The 8,551-nt window shown below is 44.5% G+C and overlaps 1 protein-coding gene across 1 annotated transcript in view; it reads left to right on the plus strand.

The window, feature by feature from the left end:
- LOC149451034 (uncharacterized) overlaps nt 1-8,551 on the plus strand; it is a 177,054-nt gene that overhangs the window by 73,693 nt on the left and 94,810 nt on the right. The gene's annotated exons all lie outside the window — the stretch shown is intronic.

The following is an 8,551-nucleotide window of genomic DNA, read 5'->3' on the forward strand; positions in this document are numbered from 1 at the left end:
AGCAACAATTCTGTCTGTCCCTGAGTAACAATTCTGTGGCCCTAACTAGCGTTTCTTTGGCCCTAAGTAACGATTCTGTGGCCCTCATTAACAATTCTGTGTCCCTGAGTAATGGTTCTCTGTCCCTAAGTAACGTTTCTGTGGCCCTAACTCTGTCCCTAATACAGAGCGGTCTGCCTCTGTTGAATGACTGGAGGCAAATGAAGAATTCTAAAATGGCCGCCATTTATAGCTCGACCATTACACAGTGCTGGCTGGCTGGCTGCTGATTGGCTAATGCGATCACATGTCATTAAGGAATGCATTATGGGTCAGCGCGCCTTGTCTGCGCGCCTTCCCAGACATCCCCGCTCCGTCGCCGCACATGTCCGCCGCCATTTTAGGAAAAATTTCGATTTGCTCGTCCGAAGTATGCTATTTTTCGGATTCGGCGCGAATCGTAAATTTTCCAATATTCGACTCGAATTCCACTTCGCCTACTTCGATTCGCTCATCTCTAATACTGATTCAATATCAGTGGCATAATGATTTGTTTTGTGTTTGTTACTTATGTTTTAAGGTGATGTGATGTTGCACGTAAAGGTAACGAGTCAATTCCATGTTGGTCATGGCAACATCTAGAAGATAAACACATTTTGACCTTAAAATTACTAAATTTTGATTTTTGACTTTTAGAAGTTTAAACAAATTGAGACATGATTGGGGTAACTAATCACTTAAAATTGTAAAGCTATAAGTGTTAAATGCAGAAATTTTGCACTTTCCAATTTAGGAATGTGATAAATTTAATGTAGGGAAAAAAAACAAAAACATGTAAAATATACTGCTCATTCTAAAAAAATTAATCTAAGAAAATTGTAAGTTGAAAATTGTGAAAAGCTTGCTGGGGTAACTATTGGTTTGGACATTTAAGCCACACCCATTGCCGTTATTAAAATTGATAAAAAGTCAAGGGGAATGTTAAAAGAATTAGTGACATGTAAAAAGCATTTTCACTGATCTTATTTAAAGTTTAAAAATCAGGAGTGCTGTCTCATATGTTTAAGGTGCTGACAGCCCACCGAGTGCTGACCCCCCTTTTTCTTTAACACATGTTAATTGCATGGTTTGTGAATGAGAACAGCTGTATGGTCATGCAAATTTACTGAGCCAAGTGAACTCTAAAAGGAAATCAGCTGTGAATAGGGAATTGTTATGTGTATTCACTATCTTGTGTTTGTTTTTTTAGAAGATACAGTTTTGGAAGTTTCCAATGTGTTCAGTATGGTGAAGTATAACTCTTGCACACAAATGGTAGATACCATAAACAAAATCCACGTGGTAATAATTAATTTGACGTCAATAATTTTTGGTATTAGAAAAGTGCACTGTTAGAACAACTAAGAGAGAAAATTTTTAAAAGTATGTACTGTATGTTTTGTTGTTAGATCTTTAACCATTGGTTTATTAGGAGGAAAGTGTCATGTTTGTTACTAAATGTAATTGATGATTATTCCTCAGATTAGATCAATGCCTTGGTTGGACTTCTTTCAGGTTTTCAGAACGGAAGATCACAGCCTTCATAAAAAAAATCAACCAATGGGAGTATTGTTCCAAATTGTTTTCTTCCTTGTTTTATTAGTCTGTTTTCTTTTGTAAATACTTAAATGTTTCACCCCCATTAGCTGATATCGGTGTAGTTGGTTAAGTTTGTACCTTCTTTGGAAGTTCCTAGTTGCCTATTTATTGGGTGTTAGATCTTCTTTGTTGTGTGTTCTGATCTAACATGTATGGGCTCTGGTATTAACGAGTTCAACACTCTAAGAGAGGTCCCCAAACCAACCAGACAAAGCCAGAAATCCCCTGATACCAGTGACAATAGAACTGAGCATTTTCTATCTTATAAAGTTTTTATATTATTGTGAAAGTTTGACTATTGAGTTGAATAATTGTTTCTCTATTTTAACACCTATAATATCCTAAGAAATATAATGAATGTGTGTTAGTGTTACTATATTGATTGTTAAGCTCAGTTAGATATTGTGAAGATTTTAAATTAAATCTATGTTGGGGTCTTCAACTTTTCTTCAGATCTGTCTCCTCTATTTCCAAAGAGCAGCAGGGGTATGCTGGTACATGTAGTTCCATGACTTTAAATTATAAGGTTCTGCTGTTGCCTATTGTCCCACAAGACTTGTGTTTAAGGCTGCTTAACCTCCTGCTGATTTAATGAGCCCCATCTCTTCTCATTCTAATGTGGCTCATTGCCTCAGGCTTTACACCTTAAAGGTCCTAGCAGATTGTCTCTGTGCCTCCGAATGTGTTTCAATCCTGTTTCCTGTTTGGTGTCACCGTACATCTCTATTTGCTCTTAGAGACCCCTGTTTGTTTGTTTGTTTGCTTGCTTTACTACCTACTCCTAGTTTTCTGTTCCCAGTGTCTGTGTGTTTCTATGCATGTCAGCTTGAACTGAGCTCCCTACTGTCCAGTGATCCCTGTGCCTCATCACTGCAAGGGGTTCTTATTTATCAGTTAGTAATTCCCAGTAGCTTCCTGCCAGGGTGAGTACGAGGACCGCAACCTGGGGACTGTCTGCAGCAAACCCATCTCTACCTTCAAGAGCTCTGGAGAAGACAAGGCAGTTCCTTAGACTCTGCGCCTCGGCCCTTACAAGGGCCCTCGCCTTTGTCACATGTGCGGACATGCTGCGTTCTCCCCAGATGATACTGTTGGGTATCCTTCTTAGAATCCTTGATATATCAGCTGTATCCTGTGTGCCTGCATTCCCTGTGAGCCCTGATCCCCAGTGCTACAAGTGTTTCTTACTAGCATTTTGTGTCCTGCTTGATTTTAAGACCAGTGCCCCAGTGCTGAACTGTCCTCCTGCCTTTCTTCTAAGTCCTGTATTCTGTGCTCTCCAAGTCTCCTGTCTCTGTACTTACATGTTCCTGGTCACTGATCCCAGCCATACATGATAGGCCCTTTTTAAGATGGCCGATTGTTTATGATTGAATTATGAATAGTGTGGTTAAGTTTGGATGACGACTGAGTAACACATTATACAAAGTGAGAATGTTTTCTCCTCGTATTAAGATGGATTTCCTTTCTTTTCTTCTAGGTCTTATTGTCTCTATAACACAGATTTACTTCGGCAGAAAAATAAAAACGTCATGGCTTCATGGGCATTTCTGTTAAATACCTAATGTTGGACTAGCAATCTGAATGACGCCATCTTCAAAAATATCCTCCCTTATTCCTGGACTTCTTGACATCAGCCACAAACAACAGTGATGGAGAAAAGTGGTTTCAAAACTTTTAAGTATCTGAAGAACATTTCCACTTATCATTTCAGCTGTCCATGAATAGAAGTCAAAGCTCAATTTGCTATAATTGCAGCAGATCTGCACACCTACCGGAAGTTTCTTGTCATGTGGACTGCGATGGTCCTGAAGAAAATATTATGTATGAACATTGTACGAGTTCTTAGGTGTTGCAGTACAATCTTATGGAGGACTAGCTGTCAAGGATACATTGGAGGAATCAACTACAGACTTGGCGTTCATAAACAGTTAGCCCAATACACAGGTTTTTTTTAGACTTTTTGATTTTTAATTTTGTTTAATGTTTTGCATTTTTCAGCCTTTGTGAAGCAAAATTAGATTTTTCTGCAGAAGTAAATTGGATGTATAAATCAGGAGAAATATGAACTAGAAAGAAATATTAGGCAAACAAAGTGAGATGTATGAGAATTTAAGGGAGGAATTGTAAAGCAAACATGTTTCTCAAATTTCTTTTTAGGAAGGGATAATTGTTTGGACAATATGATGTCCAAGAGGAGGGATTGTAAGGGAAAATGGAGCAGCCATTTCTAGATATAAATATGAAATACATTTGGCACTCCAGTTCTACTTCCAGCTCCGCAGCATTCACACCACCTATTGTCTACAAGATTATTATCACAGCCTTTGAAGACCTGTTAAACCCAAAGAACACTGGAAGTAACAATAACATTTGGATAACTATTCGCATCTCAATGAGTTACACCAAAGACACAGATGACTCTTCAAAGAAAGATCAGATAGCCGGGTACCACCCACTGTAGAGCATAGAAATTGTATTAGAAAGCCTTAGTTAGATAGAGCATTTCTTTGAATCCAACACCATGTATTGTTCTGCTCTCCCTGCATGGAGGTCTAGCTACATGCTTGTATAATAAACATCTACTTTTCAATCCGGCTTCAGCAGTCAAAATGTTACTGAAACCCATGAGTTTTGGGTTTCCCCATCACAGTGGTGTAGTATATCTCTTACATTGGTGTCAGTGGAGTAGTATGTCCTTACATTGGTGTCAGTGAAGTAGTATATCTCTTACATTGGTGTCAGTGGAGTAGTATATCTCTTACATTGGTGTCAGTGGAGTAGTATGTCCTTACATTGGTGTCAGTGGAGTAGTATGTCCTTACATTGGTGTCAGTGGAGAAGTATGTCCCATACATTGGTGTCAGTGGAGAAGTATGTCCTTGACAACCACCGGGCTAGGGTTGTATGGAAGAGGCCCTTGTCTCCATTGGTTTGGTGACACCATCCTAGTGTTGAGGTCACTTGGCCTGGTAAGCCACTGTGGGGCCCCTCCTAACCTTCCTATCAGATCTATGGGTATGGTATGGATTTGGGGGGAGGTGGTATGGATTGGGGGGGAGGGGTCCTGCTGCAGCCGGTTCCATACATTGTACAGATGGGGGACTTTTCAGGCAGTTTAGTGGACCCCCCTCCCATCCCCACCAGGAATGAGGTTTAAAGGAATATTTCATTTTTTTTACTTTTAGTGATGAAGACTGACTGCCCCTTTAAGAACAGTACTTTGTGACAACATTTCCCTGATCCCTGTCCTCGAGGGCCCCCAGGGGCCCCAGACCCCTTTTATGGCCAATACCTGACATAGAAGCCTTCACCATGGGCACAGGTCAGGTGAGATGCTTTGGCCAATCACAATTGGGTCAGGGCGCAGTGCATTGTGGGGCGTGGTTGGCCCTCACCGATCACAAGGAACATCCAGCTGGACACTATAGTAGACCCACCAAACCTGGGTGTGTAGACAGCAATGTCTCCTCTGTAGTGATGGGCTGACCTCCCCCGTAGTGATGGGCTGACCTCCCCCGTAGTGATGGGCTGACCTCCCCCGTAGTGATGGGCTGACCTCCCCCGTGTTCACTTCTCCATGGAACGTTCCACCCTAATGAACGATCCACCACCAATCTCCAACTCAATGCAAGTCTATGGGACTCCAACTTGTCCATTCACAAGGGCCCATTGTGAAGGTGAATATGCCAGTTATTGGCCATGAAAGGGGTGCGGGGGTCCCCACATCAGGGACATTGGCTTCCAAAAAGTAACATTTTGATAGGAGCAGTACATTAAAAAAAAGATAAATACCTTTTAATATCATGCCGGGGGAGGGGCTAAACTACCCGTGACTATGTATCCTCTGTACAATGTATGTATTTTATTAAAAAAAAAAAGGTTAGGAGGGCCCCCAATCCATAGCAGTCCCATTAGGTGTGGCAGGAAGCTTAGGAAGACCCCCCCCAATCCATAGCAGACCCACTATGTGTGGTAGGAATTCTAGGAGTGCCCCTCAATCCATAGCAAACCCATTAGGTGTGGCAGGAAGGTTAGGAGGACCCCCAATCCATAGCAAACCCATTAGGTGTGGTAGGAAGGTTAGGAGGACCCCCAATCCATAGCAGACCCATTAGGTGTGGTAGGAAGGTTAGGAGGACCCCCAATCCATAGCAGACCCATTAGGTGTGGTAGGAAGGTTAGGAGGACCCCACCAATCCATAGCAGACCCATTGGGTGTGGTCGGAAGGTTAGGATCGCCCCCAAATCCATAGCAGACTCATTAGGTGTGGAGGGAAGGTTAGGAGGACCCCACCAATCCATAGCAGACCCATTAGGTGTGGTAGGAAGGTTAGGATGGCCCCCAAATCCATAGCAGACCATTAGATGCGGTAGAAAGGTTAGGAGGAACCCCCCAATCGTTAGCAGACCCATTGGGTGTGGTCGGAAGGTTAGGAGGGCCCCCCAATCCATAGCAGACCCGTTAGGTGTGGTAGGAAGGTTAGGAGGGACCCCAATCCACAGCAGATCCATTAGGTGTGGTAGGAAGGTTAGGAGGAACCCTCCAATCCATAGCAGACCCATTGGGTTTGGTCAGAAGGTTAGGAGGGCCCCCCAATCCATAGCAGACCCCTTAGGTGCGGTAGGAAGGTTAGGAGGGCCCCACCAATCCGTAGCAGACCCATTAGGTGTGGTAGGAAGGTTAGGGGGGACCCCCAATCCATAGAAGACCAATTAGGTGTGGATGGAAGGTCAGGAGTACCCCCCCAATCCATAGCAGACCCATTAGGTGTGGTAGGAAGGTTAGGAGGGACCCCCCAATCCATAGCAGACCCATTAGGTGTGGTAGGAAGGTTAGGAGGGCTCCCCCAATCCATAGCAGACCCATTAGGTGCGGTAGGAAGGTTTGGAGGAACCCCCCAATCCATAGCAGACCTATTGGGTGTGGTTGAAAGGTTAGGAGGCCCCCCCAATCCATAGCAGATCCATTAGGTGTGGTCAAAAGGTGAGGGCCTCCCAATCCATAGCAGACCCATTAGGTGCAGTAGGAAGGTTAGGAGGGCCCCTCAATCCATAGCAGACCCATTAGGTGTGGTAGGAAGGTTAGGAGGGCCCCTCAATCCATAGCAGACCCATTAGGTGTGGTAGGAAGGTTAGGAGGGCCCCTCAATCCATAGCAGACCCATTAGGTGCAGTAGGAAGGTTAGGAGGGCCCCCCAATCCATAGCAGACCCATTAGGTGCAGTAGGAAGGTTAGGAGGGCCCCCCCCCAATCCATAGCAGACCCATTAGGTGTGGTAGGAAGGTTAGGAGGGCCTCCGAATCCATAGCAGACTTTTTAAGAAGCCAGGACCCTTTAGGCCTGGTGGGACTTTTAATGGGAACCCCACCCCTAAATAATGGGGGGAGCGAGGCAAATTCTTACCAGACCCTTGATCTGAACACAGACCTGACAGACCAGGAAAGGGGGGAGGGGAGGACTGAGCACCCACCCTCCCTGTGGCAACGTACCTTCAGCATTGGGATGGTGTCCCCAAACCGATGAGGGCAAGGACCTCTTCCCCACAACCCTGGCCTGGTGGTTGTGGGGGTATGCTGTGGGGGGGGCTCATTACTATCAGGGTACCCCTTTAAATAAGGGGGCACCCTGATGCTGCCCCCCCTTGTGAATGAGTAAGGGGTGAAAAATAAAGACGCCGGACTTTGAACAATTCCTTTATTGAACAAAAATCACAACAACAGTTTATGACGAATCCTTTATTAATAATAAAAAAGACAAAAAATGTTTCCATCGTTGTAATCCATCGTCAGACGACGCCCACTGACCCGCCCAGCACTCACTGCAACGCGACAACAGGTCTGACATTTGTTGGTCAGATGTCAAGAAATAGGCGTGGCTAGCGGTGACGTGGGCTTTGTCCGCTGCGGTGGAAGGAGAAGTATGATCCGGGGTGACAGAGGAGGAGGTGGATGAGGATGGCTGACTTCTCCCCTCCCCCACCTCTTCTGCATGTTCTGGCTGAATAACACGGCCAGCAGAGGAAACAAAGGCCAGGCGTGCCCTGCCTGCAGAGGATGCACCATGTCCACCACCACCACTTGTCACAGTGGGTACACAGGCTGCCTGCCCTCTCTGAGCTGCCTGGGAGACCCCGCCTCTCCTTTCCGACATGATGGCGACTTTTGGGGGATTTTTATGACTTTTTATCTCAGAGTGTGGGATGGGAATTTGGTGCTCGGGTGCAATACGCCTGCGCTTGGTGCGCTATAAACCCTTTTATTATTGTTCGGGGGAACAGCAATTATGGGGAATTTATTTTTTTGCTGCTGTAAAACAATGAAGAAAACCCCAAAAACCCGACTGGTGACACCGAAGGAGGAGCCGCAATTCTGGGGAAATGTTTGTAGAAAAGATAATAGAGCGTGCGCTAAATGCAGTATATGAAATTAAAATGATATATGTTCAAATGAATGAAAAGCAGCCGGCACTCGGGGTATAGGTCACAGTCCCAGAATCACAATTGCTAAAATATTAGTGCAGCGCTAAAAAATGCATGTCATAAATTCCATAAACGCATGTGTGAGTAAAGTGCTGAAAGTGCAATATTAATAGAACTAGTTCAAGATGACATAAAATGCCATAAAATACGTTCATCAATGGGTACACCCCTGAGGAGGTGTTATTACACGAAACGCGTTGGGTGGAGCCCTATTGCTGACCTCTAGCTGCCACTACTGGTGAGCGGCAGCCATTTTGGTACTTTATTCATTTATGTATTTATTTTAGTACTCCACATGGATACGTTTTTATGTTACTTCCTATTATTACCTTACATCAAATACTACACTATAAGCACCTTTGTGGCTCCTGTGGCTGAGCTCATTCCCCCCAGGACCACCAGGCACCCACCCTGACGGATGGACGGATGACCCCGTAGCTGTCAGCATACCG

This window comes from Staurois parvus, unplaced genomic scaffold (assembly GCF_062004578.1).
Source record: "Staurois parvus isolate SC_StPar_1 unplaced genomic scaffold, SC_StPar_1.0 ptg000551l, whole genome shotgun sequence".
NCBI classification, from domain to species: domain Eukaryota; kingdom Metazoa; phylum Chordata; class Amphibia; order Anura; family Ranidae; genus Staurois; species Staurois parvus.